General features: G+C 41.3%; 1 long non-coding RNA gene across 5 annotated transcripts in view; it reads right to left on the bottom strand.

Moving 5' to 3' along the window:
* The window catches only part of LOC113897078, a 111,139-nt gene continuing 93,672 nt past the window's right edge, over positions 1 to 17,467 (bottom strand). For 3 of the 5 annotated variants that reach the window (XR_003512238.1, XR_003512240.1, XR_003512239.1), the window contains 8 exons: positions 15,875 to 16,025; positions 13,454 to 13,612; positions 13,163 to 13,367; positions 12,622 to 12,713; positions 10,944 to 11,153; positions 8,209 to 8,439; positions 668 to 709; positions 1 to 39 (listed from right to left, as the gene is read on the bottom strand). This is a non-coding gene — a long non-coding RNA (uncharacterized LOC113897078). The remainder of the gene's footprint in view (positions 40 to 667; positions 710 to 8,208; positions 8,440 to 10,943; positions 11,154 to 12,621; positions 12,714 to 13,162; positions 13,368 to 13,453; positions 13,613 to 15,874; positions 16,026 to 17,467) is intronic. The other 2 variants (XR_003512241.1, XR_003512242.1) reach the window with 2 other exon arrangements.

Raw genomic sequence — 17,467 nt, 5'->3', positions numbered from 1 at the left:
AATTTTCCAGGCAAGAGTACTGGAGTGAGGGCTGGGAAACTGTAAAACACACACAGAGAAAACTAAGTAGTTTTTAAAACATAAGTAATTTATCAGCTCTAGGACAAAATACTAAGTGAATAAGAAAGGAAACATAATAATAGTAGGTGTCTTGGCTCAATAGTGACTATTCCAAAGTCAGAAACTGCAGAAGAGTGAAAACTGTAGTGTAATAAACTGGAAGGGCAGAGGAAGGATAAAGGATGTGAGATAACTCTTTACCACAATAGGAAGTGAATGGACATAGCATTCTGTTTGGAATGAGGAATTTAATACTAAAAGGAATAAGGAAATATGTTTAAAATAGCCCTGAAAGAATAGGACATTGCAACGATGGCCATTCGGGTACCATGGTAAATGACTGAGTGGGTGAGATAGACTCAGGGGGAGCGATGGCTGCTGCTGGGGTCCCAGAGCACCAGCCTCCACGAGAAGCCTCAGGGTTAGGGGTCCAGTGTGGGGTTAGCACCACTGGAAACAATGGGAGGAAGAGAAGAGCTGCCCCCCTGAGCATTCTAACCCAGAGACCCTGAACATGGATCTTCCCCATCCCGGGAAGGTTCTTGGCCTGTCTGGAATAGGGCCCTGCAGGGCAACCTAATTCTAAAAATTGATGGGGAAGACTTACCTTTTTGACCTCCACCACCTTGGCTTGACACTACCATCCTTCCTATATATTCACAAAAAAAAGATTACATTTTGGGTTGAAATCATACTTTCCAAAACAGAAAGTCATGACAAAATCGATATTTGAAGACACCTAACTGACACATAAATGAAGTGATAAATATTTCTGTTGTGCTATGATATTAAACAGATTAAAAGGACTGTGCCCATGAACAATCAGAAGAACGAGAGAGAAGGCGTGCAGGTTGCCCATGCAAGGGTGAAGCGTAAGGGAGATTTGATATTGTCTGAGCTGCAGCTGATGTTTCAAAGACAAGCCAAGCGGTGAGTACTCTAATGGCTGCCCCACAGGTATCAATGCTGGCTGGCACGCTTCCACTCCAGTGACCCATCCCTGGGGTTTGCCTCCATTCCTGAAATGGCCCCCTTTTCACTCAGGCCCCACACTGTCTTCAAAGGCTGAATAAAAAACAAGGTTAGCCAGCATGGAGGAAGTCATTTAATAAGCACTTTCCTGTCCTGGGGACAGATGTGTTTGGATTTCAGTGAAGGAACTGAAATCCCAGCAGCTGAGCTGGAGAAGGCTGCTCCAGAAGCCCGGAGGGAGATGTAGGGGTCTTATGTTTTGTACCGTCTCTTGGCAACCCTCCTGACTGCTGCTGACCTGTGGCAGAGACCCAGCTCCTTTGCAATGGGCCTTGAAGTGATCACATTTCCATCTGTGTCCAGAAGAAAGAGTGTGGTAAAGTCACAGGGACTCACTCCTTGCTTGGGTCACAGAAACACCAGACACCCGCTGAGAATGAAACCCCACACAAAATAGAAATCCATAGGCGTTTTACAGCAGCCATGGTAAATGAGGATTTTTTAAGAAACAAAGTAAGTGCAGATGATTTTTTTTTTAAAAAGAATGTCTGAAATCCTAAGTAAACGGTCTTTGATTTACAATGCCTGTGGATTTTTGGTGTTTTCAACAATAAGCAGGAATACTGAGTTTGGGTTTTTTTTTCAATAATAAGCAGGAATATTGAGTTTGGGGTTTCTAAAAAAATCATTTTCTAGAAAGTATTTCCACTTTCTCCCTTTTTTGCCCTCTAGATTAGAGCTATGATAAAAAAGGGGACAGAAGAAAGGAACAAATATTTGTAATGTGCTCATTCTGTGTTGGCATGAGCTCAGAAGCTTTGTCTCTATACCAAGTTCCTTCTCACAAATCCAAACCCAGACCTTTGTTTCCTCGTATGCACTGCCAGTAACAAAGAGATTACATTCCATTTATTCACAGAATTCATCTAGGACAACACCATCAGTTCTAACTGTGAGAGCGAATGCGCTTGTCTCTAAGTTATCAATTAAGATTCGTGCTGCGACTCATTTCTCTATTTTGCCTAGTATTTAAAAATCCTCATTATTCGCTGCTCCTCACCTTGCCCAGTGAAAGTTGGCAAGCACTGTTATCCTCACTTAATAACCCATGTTACCCAGGGAATAGCCTGGCTTAGAAGCTATGATACCCAAAGCTCCTGGATAAGCGCTCTGAGTCTCCTGTCTAGACTTGATGAATAATTCACAGATCTAGTTGGTAGAAGTCCAGTCAGAAGTCTGGCAGAGTTGATTGCTTCAGAGCCGTGACATCCAGGGCCCTACTCTTGCCTCATTTTCCTTCTCTCTGGTGCTTCAGCTTAAGGGAAATTCTCTTCTTTCCCTATTTTTTGAAAAGTTAGGAAAGCACAAGATTAAATCCCAGCCCTCTGCTTGGTTGTTGTTTTCACACATTCAGCCAAAAAAGGAATGAAAGTGGGTCATTTGCAGAGATGTGGATGAACCCAGAATCTCTCATATAGGGTGAGGGAAGTCAGAGAAAAACAAATATTGTATATTAATGCATACATGTGGAATCTAGAAAAATGGTACACGTGAACCTATCTCCAGGGCAGGAATACAGACACAGATGTAGAGAATGGAGATTTGGACAAAGGGTGTTGGGGGAAGGGGAGGGAGGACGAATTGGGAGATTAGGATTAACACATATATACACTGCTGCTGCTGCTACTGCTAAGTCGCTTCAGTTGTGTCCGACTCTGTGCGACCCCATAGACGGCAGCCCCCTGGCTCCCCTGTCCCTGGGAGTCTCCAAGCAAGAACACTGGAGTGGGTTGCCATTTCCTTCTTTAATGCATGAAAGTGAAAAGTGAAAGCGGAGTCGCTCAGTCGTGTCCGACTCTTGGTGACCCCATGGACTGCAGCCCACCAGGCTCCTCCGTCCATGGGATTTTCCAGGCAAGAGTACTGGAGTGGGGTGCCATTGCCTTCTCCTATATATATATATACATTACCGTGTGCAAAATAGATAGCTAGTGGGAAGCTGCTGTATAGAACAGCGAGGTCAGCTTGGTGCTCCATGGCTATGGGATGGGGGTGGGAGGGAGATTCAAGAGGGAGAGGATATATCTATACACCATATAGATGATTCTCCTCTCTGTACAGCATAAACTAACACAGCATGGCAAAGCAATTTGTTACTCTTAATAAAAAAAATTTTTAATTAAAGTATTTGGACTTCTAGGACATGGGCATGTCAACTGCCTGTTGGCTTTCAGAACTATTTCTGGCTCTTCCTCTATTCTGTTGTGTACTACAGGCTCCCTTGCCCTCTAGCTTCTGGTAGTTACTTACAGTTAATTGGGCTTCCCTGGTTGCTCAGATGGTAAAGTGTCTGCCTGCAATGCAGGAGACCCCGGTTTGATTCCTGGGCCGGTAAGATTCCCTGGAGAAGGAAACGGCAATCCACTCCAGCACTCTTGCCTGGAAAATCCCATGGACAGAGGAGCCTGATAGGCTACAGTCCATGTGGTCACAAAGAGTTGGACACGACTGAGCGACTTCACTTTCACTTTCACGGTATAAAGTTGGAGGGAGAGAAACAGAAAGACGATCAGATCTTTCTTTCTCTCCCTCTCACCCTTCCTTCCTATGAGTTTCCAGATCCTGGATCCCACTGGTCCCCTCTCCAGGCATCCCTGTGTGGTTCTAGCTCCTGTCAGACAATGGGCTCCCTTCCTCCCCTGTCCCTCCAACCCTGGTGGAGATAGCAGCTTCCAGCTATTACTGACCTGCAGCTTCCTTTGTTTCTCCATTTCTTGCCAGATTTTCTATCACCCTTTTAACCAATTATCTACATTAAATCCCATCTGCCTGAAATATGCAGAAGACTGTTTTCCTGGTTCTATCCTGACAGACACCATTCTTAGTTACAAGCTATAGAAACCAACCTTGACATGTTGGCAAGAAAGAATTTTTTTTATGGAAGATACTGGAGAGATCAAAGGATCTCTGGGAGGACTGGAGAGCCAGGCTCAGAAACTGCAAGGGAAGGAGCAATGCTCAAAAATCTTCAAGTGACATTGTGTGGGTGCAGGCGTGCTGGAGGTCTTGGGTCCTGCCATGTGCCACCACCAACACTGGGTGTTGGAAGGTACCATTTGAATTGTTGTCTCTGCTCCCATCTCTCAACAGAATCAACTCTAGGCCTTTCCTACTTCTCTATGACATTTGCTTCCAATTTAGAGAGAGTAGAGATAGATAAATCTGATGGTCAATGCCCAGGTCATGTGCCCACTTGTGGCCACAAAAGTACCTGACATTTTCCATTCCTATCATGCGAGATGGGCTCTTTTTAGGCAGAATTCCCTAAATACAGGAGAGAGACTTGGCAGCCGGAGAGACCTTGAGGGAATGAGTGATAGTTGGTCAGTTGTGTGTGACTGTTTGAGACCCCATGGACTGTAGCATGCTGGGTTCTTTTGTCCATGGAATTATCCAGGCAAGAACACTGGAGTCGGTAGCCATTCCCTTCTCCAGGGGATCTCCCCAACCCAGGGATTGAACACAGGTCTCCTGCATTGCAGACAGATTCTTTACCATCCGAGTCACCAGGGATGTTTACTATTAAGAGACATTTCTAAGTATAAAGACAGATCAACTTAAAAAGTATCCACAGATAGATGCTTGACTTAATCTTATAATCTATAGATAATACATTAGAATATGTAATGAATCCATACACCTTTTCCAAAGGAATACCTGAGACAGAAGTAACAATAAAGTTATAAATGACAATCATCAATCAGATGAAATAATTTAGATGAAGCTTATCTCTCTTGAAGAGATGCGGACTGGGCAGATTCAAATGTAAGTAGTTTCTTTGGGAGCTATGGAAATCCCTGGAATCACTGGTAAGGAAGTGGAGAAAGAAAGATAAGAAGTGAGTGAGTGACAGTTGCTCAGTCATGCCTGACTCTTTGCAACCCCATGCAGCCTGCCAGGCTCCTCTGTTTGAGGACTTCTCCAGGCAAGATTACTGGAGTGGGTTGCCATTTCCATCTCCAAAGATAAAGAAGGGAGTGTAAATTATCCATTGAGTTATTGCTCTGGGGTAACTGGATCTAAATCCTCTAGGGAGAACATGGAGCCAGTGTAGAAGACATGCCTCAGAGTCATCCCAGGCGCTGGAAGCTGAGGTTTTCTATACCAACTATATATCCCATGCCACTGAGAGCTGCTGGGGTGGTGCTTAAATTTTCCTGCACTCATATGCAAACTGAGTGGACCTAATCAGACAGAGAAAAGCTTCAGGCAAATAAAAGCTTCCAGGGAGAGGAGTTAAAAGTTGGGCAGGTGTAAGCTGAAAAAGTAAGGGAGAAATGATGTAACAGGGACCCAGCCCCATCTGCTATGGGGGTAAGATGAATATAAAGGTCCACGAGGCACTGCTCAGCATTGAAGATACCGCAGTATCTATGACGGAAGCATTCCTGACTTCGCGACACTGGTGGTCTCAAGACATGGGAGCAGGAAAGCACAATACAGTGGGGACGAGAGCAGTAATAGAGGCCGCCTACACAGCTAGGGGTGGACCTCGGGCCGCTGAGACCCAAGAGGGCAAAGACAGTATCCTACTCATTTTTGCATCTCCATTGTCTACGATGGTACCTAGTCTGTATATGCTTTCTGACTCAGTACCGACCTGTCAGATGCACTCTTGGTGTGTTATATTCACTGTTTCTGTTTCGCGTTATAACCCAACAACCTAGGAGTGTCAAGGTACTCATGATTATTCCTGAACATCTGACTACCCCCAGTCATTCTTCTTATATGAAAGTGAAAGTGGAGTTGCTCAGTCACGTCCGACTGTTTGTGACCCCATGGACTGTAGCCTGCACCAGGCTCCTCCATCCATGGAATTTTCCAGGCAAGAGTACTGGAGTGGGTTGCCATTTCCTTCTTGATGTAATTTCCCTAAAAGTTTTGCCTACACAATGTGCCTCATTTCCAAGCCTGGGCTATCCCTATCAGAGAACTTAGCCTCTGGATGGTCACTGGCAACTCATTCTCATGTATCTTCAGAAACTAAGCTCTTGGAAAGCAGGAAATATATCAGTTGTGTTTCACAATGTACACTCCATGTCCAGGCTAGTGCTGGCACATTCTGTATGTACAAGCTTCATTTACGTCAGTGATTTTTTGGATGACTTGAATAAATGAATAAAGGTTATAGATGTTGAGTAATGACCAGTTGCACATCTAAGACATGGCAGAAGTGAGACTTGAACTGCAGTCTGTCTGACCCCCAAATATCTCCTATATTTTGCTGCACATTAAGCAACTTACCTGTCCATGGCAACTAGAAAATTTAACTTGGCTTAAAGGAGAGTATTCTGAGGTCAAAAGTAATGGGATAGGAAGTGTGTAAGAACTTATTATAATCATCAGGCTGAGGTATTATCAAGCAAAACTCTGGACCCAAAGTTGGAAGAAGGTTCTTAGAGGATTTGACAGGAATAGACAATCTTTAAAATTCCCAGAAATGAGAACACTCTTTAACACCATACACAAAAATAAAACAGATTAAAAACCTAAATGTAAGGCCTGATACTATGAAACTCTTTGAGGAAAACATAGGCAGAACACTCTGACATAAGTTGTAGCAATATCCCTTTGGATCTGTCTCCTAGAGTAATGGAATAAAAACAAAAATAAACAGGACTTAACTAAGCTTGTAAGATTTTGCACAGCAAAGGAAATCATTAAAAAAACAAGAAAATACACAGAATTGATAAAATATTTGCAAATGATGTGACCAAGGGGTTAATGTCCAAAATATACAAACAGCTTTTGCAGCTCAATATCAAAAAACCCAACCCAAAAATGAGCAGAAGACCAAAATAGACATTTCCCCAGAGATGCCATACAGCTGGCTAAGAGGCACATGAAAAGATGCTCAACATCACTAATTATTAGAGAATGCAAATCAAAACTACAATGAGCTATCACCTCACACTAATCAGAATGGCCATCATCAGAAAAAAAAAAAAAAAAAAGTTAAAAAAAAAAACTAGTAGTAGAACTACCATATGACCCAACGATGCCATTCTGGGGCATATAGGTGAAGAAAACCATAATCTGAAAAGATGCATGCCCCCAGTGTTCATTGCAGCGCTATTCACAACAGCCAAGACATGGAAGCGGTCTAGATGTGCATCAACAGATGAATGGCTACAGAAGATGTGGTGCATATATACAGCATACTATTACTTGGCCATAAAAAAAATGAAGTAATGCAATTTGCAGCAACGTGGATGGACCTATAGATTATCATACTAAGTGAAGTTAAGAGACAAATATCGTATGATATTGCTTACACACAGAATCTAAAAAAAATGATACAAATGAATTTATTTATAACACAGAAACAGACTCACAGATCTTGGAAACAAATTCATGGTTAGCAAAACGAAAAAGTAGGGCAGAGGGATACATTGGGAGTTTGGGATTAAAATATATACATATTTATATGTAAAATAAACAGGCACAAAGTAGATAAACTGCATGGCACAGAGAACTATACTCAATATCTTGTAATAACCTATAATGGAAAAAAATCTAAAAAAGAATATGTATACGTATACATATATATAACTGAATCACTTTTCTGTACACCTGAAACAAACATTATAAATCAACAATATTGAAATAAAAATTTAAAAATTTTAATATCATACCTTTTTTAAAAAGTAAAATTGGTGATCTTATTGGAAGGGAGAATATGGGAGGAAGGAGAGGCAGAACATTCTCTGCAGGATAGGGAGATACTTGAAGGAGGCAGAAGTCTGGACAGTGGCAGTAGATATGGAGGAGACAGTATCAGAGCATATACACACTGCTATATATAAAATAGAGAACCAACAAGGATCTACTCTATAGCACAGGGAACTCTGCTCAATAGTCTGTAAAATCCTAAATGGGAAAAGAATTTGAAAACAAAGAGATACACGTATTGCTGACTGTACACCTGAAACTAAGGCACTGTTAATCAACTATAGCTCCAATATAAAATAAAAATTTTTTAAAAAGATTTTACCATTCCAAGGTTTTATACTTAATCTCTAGGTAAAAATGCCCCCTCTAACATCAGTAACAATTGACATCGTTAGCTTACCACACCGATTTTAAAATATTGGAAATAAAGTGATGGTAAGGCACCTGATCCATCTTTTGTTGCTCCTTTAGGCACTGCAGAAAAAGTCATCTCCAACTTCTGCATGTCAGACGTACGTGGAACCACGTTCAAAATCAGAGGAAGAGGGAGGTATAGTTTTGAAATCTTCAGTCAGAGCAATTCTTCTGCCTTATTTATCATGTTCTCATTCTTTCCTTTTGGCAGAATCGAAAACTTGCATCCTCCATGCATGCACTTCCCACACTTTCTTGACTCTAAAATGGCCAAGCAGCAGTGTAAATTTAATAACAGCTTTTGGTTTGTGGGGGTTGGGAGGGAAAGTGCTCCATAAAATGTCCAAAATGTGGCCCCAAGAAAGTCTTGGAAGTAACAGACAACACATGTAATTAAATATAAAATCTTCAAGTACTATTAGTGAGAAGCCTAGATATTTTGTCCAAATGTGACTACTAGATATAACTACAAAATAGCGGGAACAACAAAAAGAGTTTCACAGTAATTACAATTTTGAAGAAATAAACATGCATTTTAAAATTTCCTTGAAGCATGTAGACTATTTGGATTTGTTTCTGAAAACTGATAAATTGAAAAATTAATAGACTAATCAATATTTAAATATATAATAAAACAGGTGTTTTGACCATCAGTGTAAACTTTCTTGGTAAAAACTGAAGTGAAGTGAAGTCACTCAGTCGTGTCCGACTCTTTGCGACCCCATGGACTGTAGCCTATCAGGCTCCTCCGTCCATGGGATTTTCCAGGCAAGAGTGCTGGAGTGGATTGCCATTTCCTTCTCCAGGGGATCTTCCCGACCCAGGGATCGAACCTGGGTCTCCGGCATTGAAGGCAGACACTTTACCGTCTGAGCCACAAAGGAAGCTAGATCTAATTTCTATGTTAACTCTTTGATTTCTGGAGGAAAAAAATGTCTGTGCGCCATCACCTTTTAAATGGAAATCCATAAATGCAAAACATCAGATTAACTGTTCATTAGTCACCTTTTGACTCAATCGCTGATTCAGAAATTCAGAAGTGGAACACTGGGTTGTAGTCATCTAGTTCTTGCTGCTTCATTATAACGGTCCAGCCAAGCCCACCCACAGTGCCCACCAACAGAGCTAGACAGGCAGTCAAAGGAGAACACTTTTCTCAAAGGATCAGCACCTGATGAACCCCTCAAGTATCTCACTCTATAATCTGAGATACCACAGGGAGAATTAAAACCAGGAGAAAGACATTGAATGTATATACCAAATTAAGAGAAGGTGTGGAAGAAAAACAAATACTTCTGCTTTATTGACTATTCCAAAGCCTTTGACTGTGTGGATCACCACAAACTCTGGAAAATTGTTAAAGAGATGGGAATACCGGACCACCTGACCTGCCTCTTGAGAAATCTGTATGCAGGTCAGGAAGCAACAGTTAGAACTGGACAGGGAACAACAGACTGATTCCAAATAGGAAAAGGAGTACGTCAAGGCTGTATATTGTCACCCTGCTTATTTAACTTATATGCAAAGTACATCATGAGAAACGCTGGGCTGGATGAAGCACAAGCTGGAATCAAGATTGTCAGAAGAAATATCAATAACCTCAGATATGCAGATGACACCACCCTTATGGCAGAAAGCAAAGAACTAAAGAGCCCCTTGAAGAAAGTGACAGAGAAGAGTGGGAAAAGTTGGCTTAAAGCTCAACATTTAGAAAACTAAGGTCATGACATCTGGGTCCCATCACTTCATGGCATATAGATGGGGAAACAGTGGAAGACTTTATTTCTGGGGGCTCCAAAATCGCTGCAGATGGTGACTGCAGCCATGAAATTAAAAGATGCTTGCTCCTTGGAAGGAAAGTTATGACCAACCTAGATAGCATATTAAAAAGCAGAGACATTACTTTGCCAGCAAAGGTCTGTCTAGTCAAGGCTATGGTTTTTCCAGTAGTCATGTATGGATGTGAGAGTTGGACTATAAAGCAAGCTGGGTGCTGAAGAATTGATGCTTTTGAACTGTGGTGTTGGAGAAGACTCTTGAGAGTCCCTTGGACTGCAAGGAGATCCAACCAGTCCATCCTAAAGGAAATCAGTCCTGAATATTCACTGGAAGGACCGACGTTGCAGCTGAAACTCCAATACTTTGGCCACCTAATGCAAAGAACTGACTCATTGGAAAAGACCCTGATGCTGGGAAAGATTGAAGGCAGGAGAAGGGGACAACAGAGGATGAGATGGTTGGATGGCATCACCGACTCAATGGACATGAGTTTACTAACTCTGGGAGTTGGTGATGGACAGGGAGGCCTGGTGTGCTGCAGTCCATGGGGTCGCAAAGAGTCAGACACAACTGAGCAACTGAACTGAACTGTGGAAGAAAAACACTAAGATCAAGAATACAGCGATACAGCAGGGGTCGGTGGGGGCAGATATATGGCAGAAACCAACACAAAATTGTAAAGCAATTATCCTCCAACTAAAAATATTTTATAAAAGGATAAACAAGCAAAAAAACACACGCCCAAACTTTACATCATGGAGACTAAGACTAGAAAATACCCTGATATTCTGTTGCCTCCTCTTTTGCCCATAGCTGAGCCCTAATCAACCTCAGGGCCAGAAGCACACTCAGACCCATCTTAACGTATTTCCTCAAAAAACCACTCCAAACAATGGGAAATAGAACCAAGACAGAATTCTTTGCCCGCACCCCTGCCGCTGATATCTCCCATTTATCTTGTATCCGGGCTACACTGAGCTACTCACCATCCTGAAGTGTGCCAGGCAGCTTCAAGCATCTGTGCCTTTGTTTCTTCTGTTTCCTCCATCTGTAGATATTTTTGTGTCCTATGTGGCTCTACACGCAAAAAAATTCCTGTTTTATGAGGCAAGCCCCATTCATATCATCTAACCATAATTAATTGTTAATAGGTGTTCCTTTATTTCAAGAGTTCCAGCTAGAGGGGCCTAAAGGATCTAGAAGAAAAAGTTTACCAAATAATGAAAGTAATCATTATATATAACATTTATATATATAATACATTTCAGCCCAAACACAAAGCTGAAGAGGAAAATAATGATGAGATTTATGAACCAGAATTTCTTTCCCCATTTTGTTTATAAAGCTATAGCTTCTACTAAAAACATATAAAAGTTTAGGGTAAGCCTGGATTCCTATTGTAAAATGTAATAAGGATAGAAATTCAAGCATAATATCACTTTGTTTTGAGCTATAAAAATTCTATCAAGGCAGAACATCTTACCTTACAAAAGTTACTTCAAAAGTTAACAAATATTCCCATTCAGTCAATCCCACCCTGGGCCAACACCCAGAATTATAAGAGGAACTTTTGAAGAGTATGGATTTCTTGGCTTCATTCATGGCCTGTGAGCCAGCATTTTGGGGGAATGGGTCCAAGAATCAGTATTTTATAAAGGCTCCCCTAGGAGAAGGCAATGGCACCCCACTCCAGTATTCTTGCCTGGAAAATTCCATGGATGGAGGAGCCTGGTAGGCTGTAGTCCATGGGGTCGCTAAGAGTTGGACACAACTGAGCGACTTCCCTTTCACTTTCCACTTTCATGCATTGGAGAAGGAAATAGCAACCCACTCCAGTGTTCTTGCCTGGAGAATCCCAGGGACAGGAAGCCTGGTGGGCTTCCGTCTATGGGGTCGCACAGAGTTGGACACAACTGAAGCGACTTAGCAGCAGCAGCAGCAGGTGAACTGAAGAACAATCAGGTTTACTGACTTAACTGATGGTTTTAATAATTGTCTGAGCTGGGCATGTCAGTAAATGTTCTTTACAAGGACACATCAATAAACATAAGCATTTGCAGGGGGGTCACAATATCTGAATTCCATTTATGATGTCAGTTTCAGGAAAGATACGGGCACCAAGCTTGCTTTGTTTGCTACTTTGGCATTGTAGTGATGGGAGAAAAAGGACTGGAAAAAGTTTTAAGTCTCTAGCAAATTCCTAAAGAATGAAATGCTGACTGAGCTTAAAAGAAATGTTTCATGGCTGTCTTCAGTCTAAACAAGAAAATATTTGGGGGCAAAACTTTGTTAAAATTCACTTTGACTGATTTATCCAACCATGAGTGAAGACTGTTTTTTCACACTTTAAAAGGCAGTGTGAAACTCTGTTTTTCTTTTATTTTTCACATGTCAATCACCAAAAGAGCTTAGTTTGTAAGACTTTTGTTACATGACGACTACATCTTCTTAAATGAGAGAAGAACTTGGTTATGTTCAAAGAAATAAAAATTAATAGTAATAGAGTTTCTAAAAATTAGAATCCCTGCAGATCTAATTTACTGCTGATTTGGGGCTAATAATTCATATCGTAAAATAAAGGGAGATGTGAACCTAGTAGGCTCCATTAATTGGATGTTTCCTGACAATTCTCTAAGTGCTACTCTATGGGTAATCTATACATACCTGGTGATTAGTCCACTGTTTATATGTTTTCTTGTGTGCATGCCGCAGTGGGAACCGAGGACACTAGGGATCCAAGTGAATCCTTAATGAACCTTCATAGAAAATGATAAATGCATCTGACTTTTCACATATTAAACTTAACATAGCCTTGAATACAGTGTGGCTGGTAGGTTATAAGAACACCAAAGTGCATTTAAGGAGAATATTTGAAATTGTGTTGCAAACCATACATTTTCATGAATCTCCTTTCTGGGCTCTTTTGTTGTATTTGAGAAGTAAGCTCAGAGGCAAAAATAATACACCAGTTTCCTGGATCCAATCAATAAAAATAGACTTTAACTGTCCCTATAAAGTGTCAATCTGCCTTTTAGGCTATGATAAAGTTGACAGTACTCAGGAAAGCTGATTTAAAAACCATGGCTGTGCTAAGCATGAATAATACTACAATACTGAAATTCTTCTGGTTCCTTACATAAGAATTCACAGCTCTCACAATGCATGAATATGGTTTCCAGAGTAAAGGTAAAGTTGCAACACTCACAATCAGCTGGGCAGGCAAGCAGCTCTGGGCTGTTTTCCGTCTTTGCTCTGAGGCTGTGTAGTGCAGACCACGTCAGTAAAGAAAGGCCTTACTGGGCCAGGTTGTATTTTCCAAAAATGGCCATGTTAGTATTTTCAGTCCCATATGCTCTCGTAGAACTTGCTACTTGCCCAGCAAGAGATAGAGTTCATTTTACCTTTTTTCCCTTGATGAACAGAATGTGAAGAAAGTGATCTCGGTAACTTTGGAGGTTGACACAGCTTTCACCCAACTCTCTCTTGGGACACTCACCTTTGGAACCTGGTCACCATATTGCGGGGAAGATGAGCAGCTGTATGGAAGGGCCACATGGAGGTTTTCCAGCCACATCCCAGACAACAGTCAGCGTCAGCTGCCAGACACGTGAGTGCCCTTCAGATGATTCTGCCTTCAGCCTTCCAGTCATCCCACCTGATGTCCAGTAAAACAGAGACAAAATGTCTCTATCACACCGTGACTCCGCCCCACCCAAACTGCAAATCTGTGAGCAAAATAAACCCTATCATTAAGCCACAGGAGTGGTTTGTTTTGCAGCAACTGGAATACCTATCAAGTGTCTTGATTCTATTTCATCTTCTATCAACAATTGAAGTCACTTTCATCAGGAAAACAATAACTATTTAATAATGATTCTGTCTACAATGATTCATATATTCTGGTAACTGCTGTTTGTCTGCTATGCGTTTGGTCACTGTTGGACTGACATCATATGAGACAGCTCTGTGTGTGCAACTTGGACAGTGCAAATTTATTTAAAAATTATAAAATTAATTCATACTCATGATTCAAAATTCAAACTGTACAGATTTTTAGTAAAGAAAAAGTCCCATTTTGTTAACTTCTTCTCCATCTCACATCTTTTCGAGGTAACCATACCAAATCCAGTGTGTATCCCTGCAGACCCTTCCCTGCTTTTCTTTACCTTTACACATACACACTCACTCACTCATAAATATGTATCTTGAACATCCTCCCGCGCCGCCCAGAGATGATGGTTTCTTTTTAGTATGTTGTTAAAGCACTATCATACATAATACTGATGATAATTATGATCAGGACATAAGGATAAATGTTGATGCTTTTGAACTATGGTGTTGGAGAAGACTCTTGAGAGTCCCTTGGACTGCCAGGAGATCCAACCAGTCCATCCTAAAGGAAATCAGTGCTGAATATTCATTGGAAGGACTGATGTTGCAACTGAAATGCCAATACTTTGGCCACATGATGCGAAGAACTGACTCACTGGAAAAGACCCTGATGCTGGGAAAGATTGAGGGCAGGAGGAGGAGGGGACCGCAGAGGATGAGATGGTTGGATAGCATCACCAACTCAATGGACATGAGTTTACTAACTCTGGGAGTTGGTGATGGACAGAGAGGCCTGGTGTGCTGCAGTCCATGGGGTCATAAAGAGTCAGACACGACTGAGTGACTAAAGTGAACTAAACACATGTACTGTGGAAATATATGTATGTGCACAAAGACACATGGGCATATATAGATCTTCACTGAGGAATCTTCATACATAATGGGCTTCCCTGGTGGCTTAGTGGTAAGGAACCCACCTGCCAGTGCAGGAGACAGGGATTCTATCCCTGTGTCAGGAAGATGCCCTAGAGAAGGAAATGGCAACCCACGGCAGTATTCTTGCCTGAAGAATCCCATGGACAGAGGAGCCTGTTGAACTTTTGTCCATGGGGACACAAAAGAGTCAAATACGACTTAGCGACTAAACAATGGCAACTACATACATAATAAATATTTTCTTTAAATAGGACTGGTGGGAGGGTTAGCGGGAGATGAGGAAGAAAGTATAAATAATGAAAGCATGTATAAAATAGATACACATGCTTTAAAGCACAGGATTCTTAGCTTCGTGCTCTGTGATGAACTAGATGGGTAGGATTTAAGGGTGGGTGGGAGGGAGTTCCAAGAGGGGGGTGATACATGTATACACATGCTGATTCACTTCATTGTACAGCAGAAACAACATTATAATGCAATTCTACTCCAATCAAAAAATAAAACTATGCTTTAGAGGGAAAAAAGATAGGATTCCAGGCTTTGTTTTCTGTCAGTGGAAGAAAAATCATACCTGCAAGGTGGCTGCCACCAAAATTAACCAGCTACCCAGATAAATATAAGCAGCTTACACATTTTAGGCCTAAAAGACCCAAGAAGCATGATAATGATCAGGTCGGGGACAAAAGCATTCCTGGAGAGCAAAACTATGGACATTATTTAACCATCATAACATGCGCCAGGTTTCGGGTCACTGACAATAATTATGATTTGTAGAATGATAGATGTCAGCATGGCACTTCCCCAATTCCATCTGTCCTTAAAATACAAATGCTTCCCAGAGTAGATTTATCTTTTCAATTAACCTTCCTGTGGGTGCCAAGAAATTCTTTTGGGTTAGGCTGGTATGAAGGAGATGAATGATAGTGGTATTGGTGTTGATTTACTCACCAGTTATTCTTTAGGGCTGTTCCCTTCCAGTGCTGGGCTAACAAATGAATATTTAGTTGAATATTCTTTTTTTTTTTTTTTTTTGAAATCTTTTTCTGAGTTTTTGAAATTTCAGGAAATGTTGAGAAACCCTGTTCTGTTTCTATGAAAAAAATTAGGGTATTATAAACAATGGTGTGGCTTTTGTGAGAGGCATACTCACCACTGAAAAGTAGATATCCTGTGATTCCTTGCTTCTGAGACATACCAGGAATTTCCAACACTGAAAAAATGTAGCCATCATTCTCATAGTATTTCCAAAATCAAAGGTACTGGGAAAATGCAAAGAAGTCAGGAGGAAGCCATGTATTCCCCTGTAGAAATAAAAAAATAAATAAAATTAAAGGAATGCCTAAGAAAATTTTTAGCATGCCATGGCTTTTGCAGATCAGCAAAACAAATTATTAAGAAATCTTAAGAGTGGAAAAAAATCAAAGCAAGGCACATTACAAAAGTGCAAGAGTGAGTCAATATTAGTAAAAATCTATTAATATAATTCACTAAGTTATAAGCCAAAAAATAAAAATGACTTTCTTCTCCTTCTCATCATACCACTCTTCCCTTTCTGACCTATTCAGCCCAAAAGCCAGCATCTAGGGCCAGGAATAGATGGGTGTAGATTAGCTCTTGAGTGCTGCAAGAAGGGCAAACACAGGGGAGGCAGCAGCGGTGCTAAACAGAAGACTGGTTTTATACAAGAATTTTATCACATATGTAACACTCTTAAGGATAATAAAGGTCAGACTTCTTACTCTCAGAGGATGGATATTCAAATCTGGAAAGGCAGAAACCTCAAACTACTGAGTTGGATTAAAGTAAAAGTATCACTATAAAGAAGCACAAGCTGGAATCAAGATTGCCGGGAGAAATATCAATAACCTCAGATATGCAGATGACACCACCCTTATGGCAGAAAGTGAAGAGGAACTAAAGAGGCTCTTGATGAAGGTGAAAGAGGAGAGTGAAAAAGTTGGCTTAAAGCTCAGCATTCAGAAAACAAAGATCATTGGCATCTGGTCCCATCACTTCATGGCAAATAGATGGGGAAACAGTGGAAACAGTGGATGACTTTATTTTTGGGGGGCTCCAAAATGACTGCAGATGGTGATTGCAGCCATGAAATTAAAAGATGCTTACTCCTTGGAAGGAAAGTTATCACCAACCTAGATAGCATATGCAAAAGCAGAGACATTACTTTGCCAACAAAGGTCTGTCCAGTCAAGGCTATGGTTTTTCCAGTGGTCATGTATGGATGTGAGAGTTGGACTGTGAAGAAAGCTGAGCGCCAAAGAATTGATGTTTTTGAACTGTGGTGTTGGAGAAGACTCTTGAGAGAGTTCCTTGGACTGCAAGGAGATCCAACTAGTCCATTCTAAAGGAGATCGGTCCTGGGTGTTCTTTGGAAGGACTGATGCTAAAACTGAAACTTCAGTACTTTGGCCACCTCATGCGAAGAGTTGACTCATTGGAAAAGACCTTGATGCTGGGAGGGATTGGGGGCAGGAGGAGAAGGGGACGACAGAGGATGAGATGGCTGGATGGCATCACCGACTCAACGGACGTGAGTCTGAGTGAACTCCAGGAGTTGGTGATGGACAGGGAGGCCTGGCGTGCTGAGATTCATGGTGTCGCAGAGTCAGACACAACCGAGCGACTGAACTGAACTGACTGATTACTATAAAATCATGGCTTTCAATATATGGATGGATGGATGAGTGAGTGAGTGAGCGAAGTCGCTCAGTCGTGTCCGACTCTT

This window comes from Bos indicus x Bos taurus, chromosome 8, assembly GCF_003369695.1.
Source record: "Bos indicus x Bos taurus breed Angus x Brahman F1 hybrid chromosome 8, Bos_hybrid_MaternalHap_v2.0, whole genome shotgun sequence".
NCBI lineage: Eukaryota > Metazoa > Chordata > Mammalia > Artiodactyla > Bovidae > Bos > Bos indicus x Bos taurus.
The sequence above is the reverse complement of the archived record's forward strand: the minus strand, read 5'-3'. Positions and strand labels throughout refer to the sequence as shown.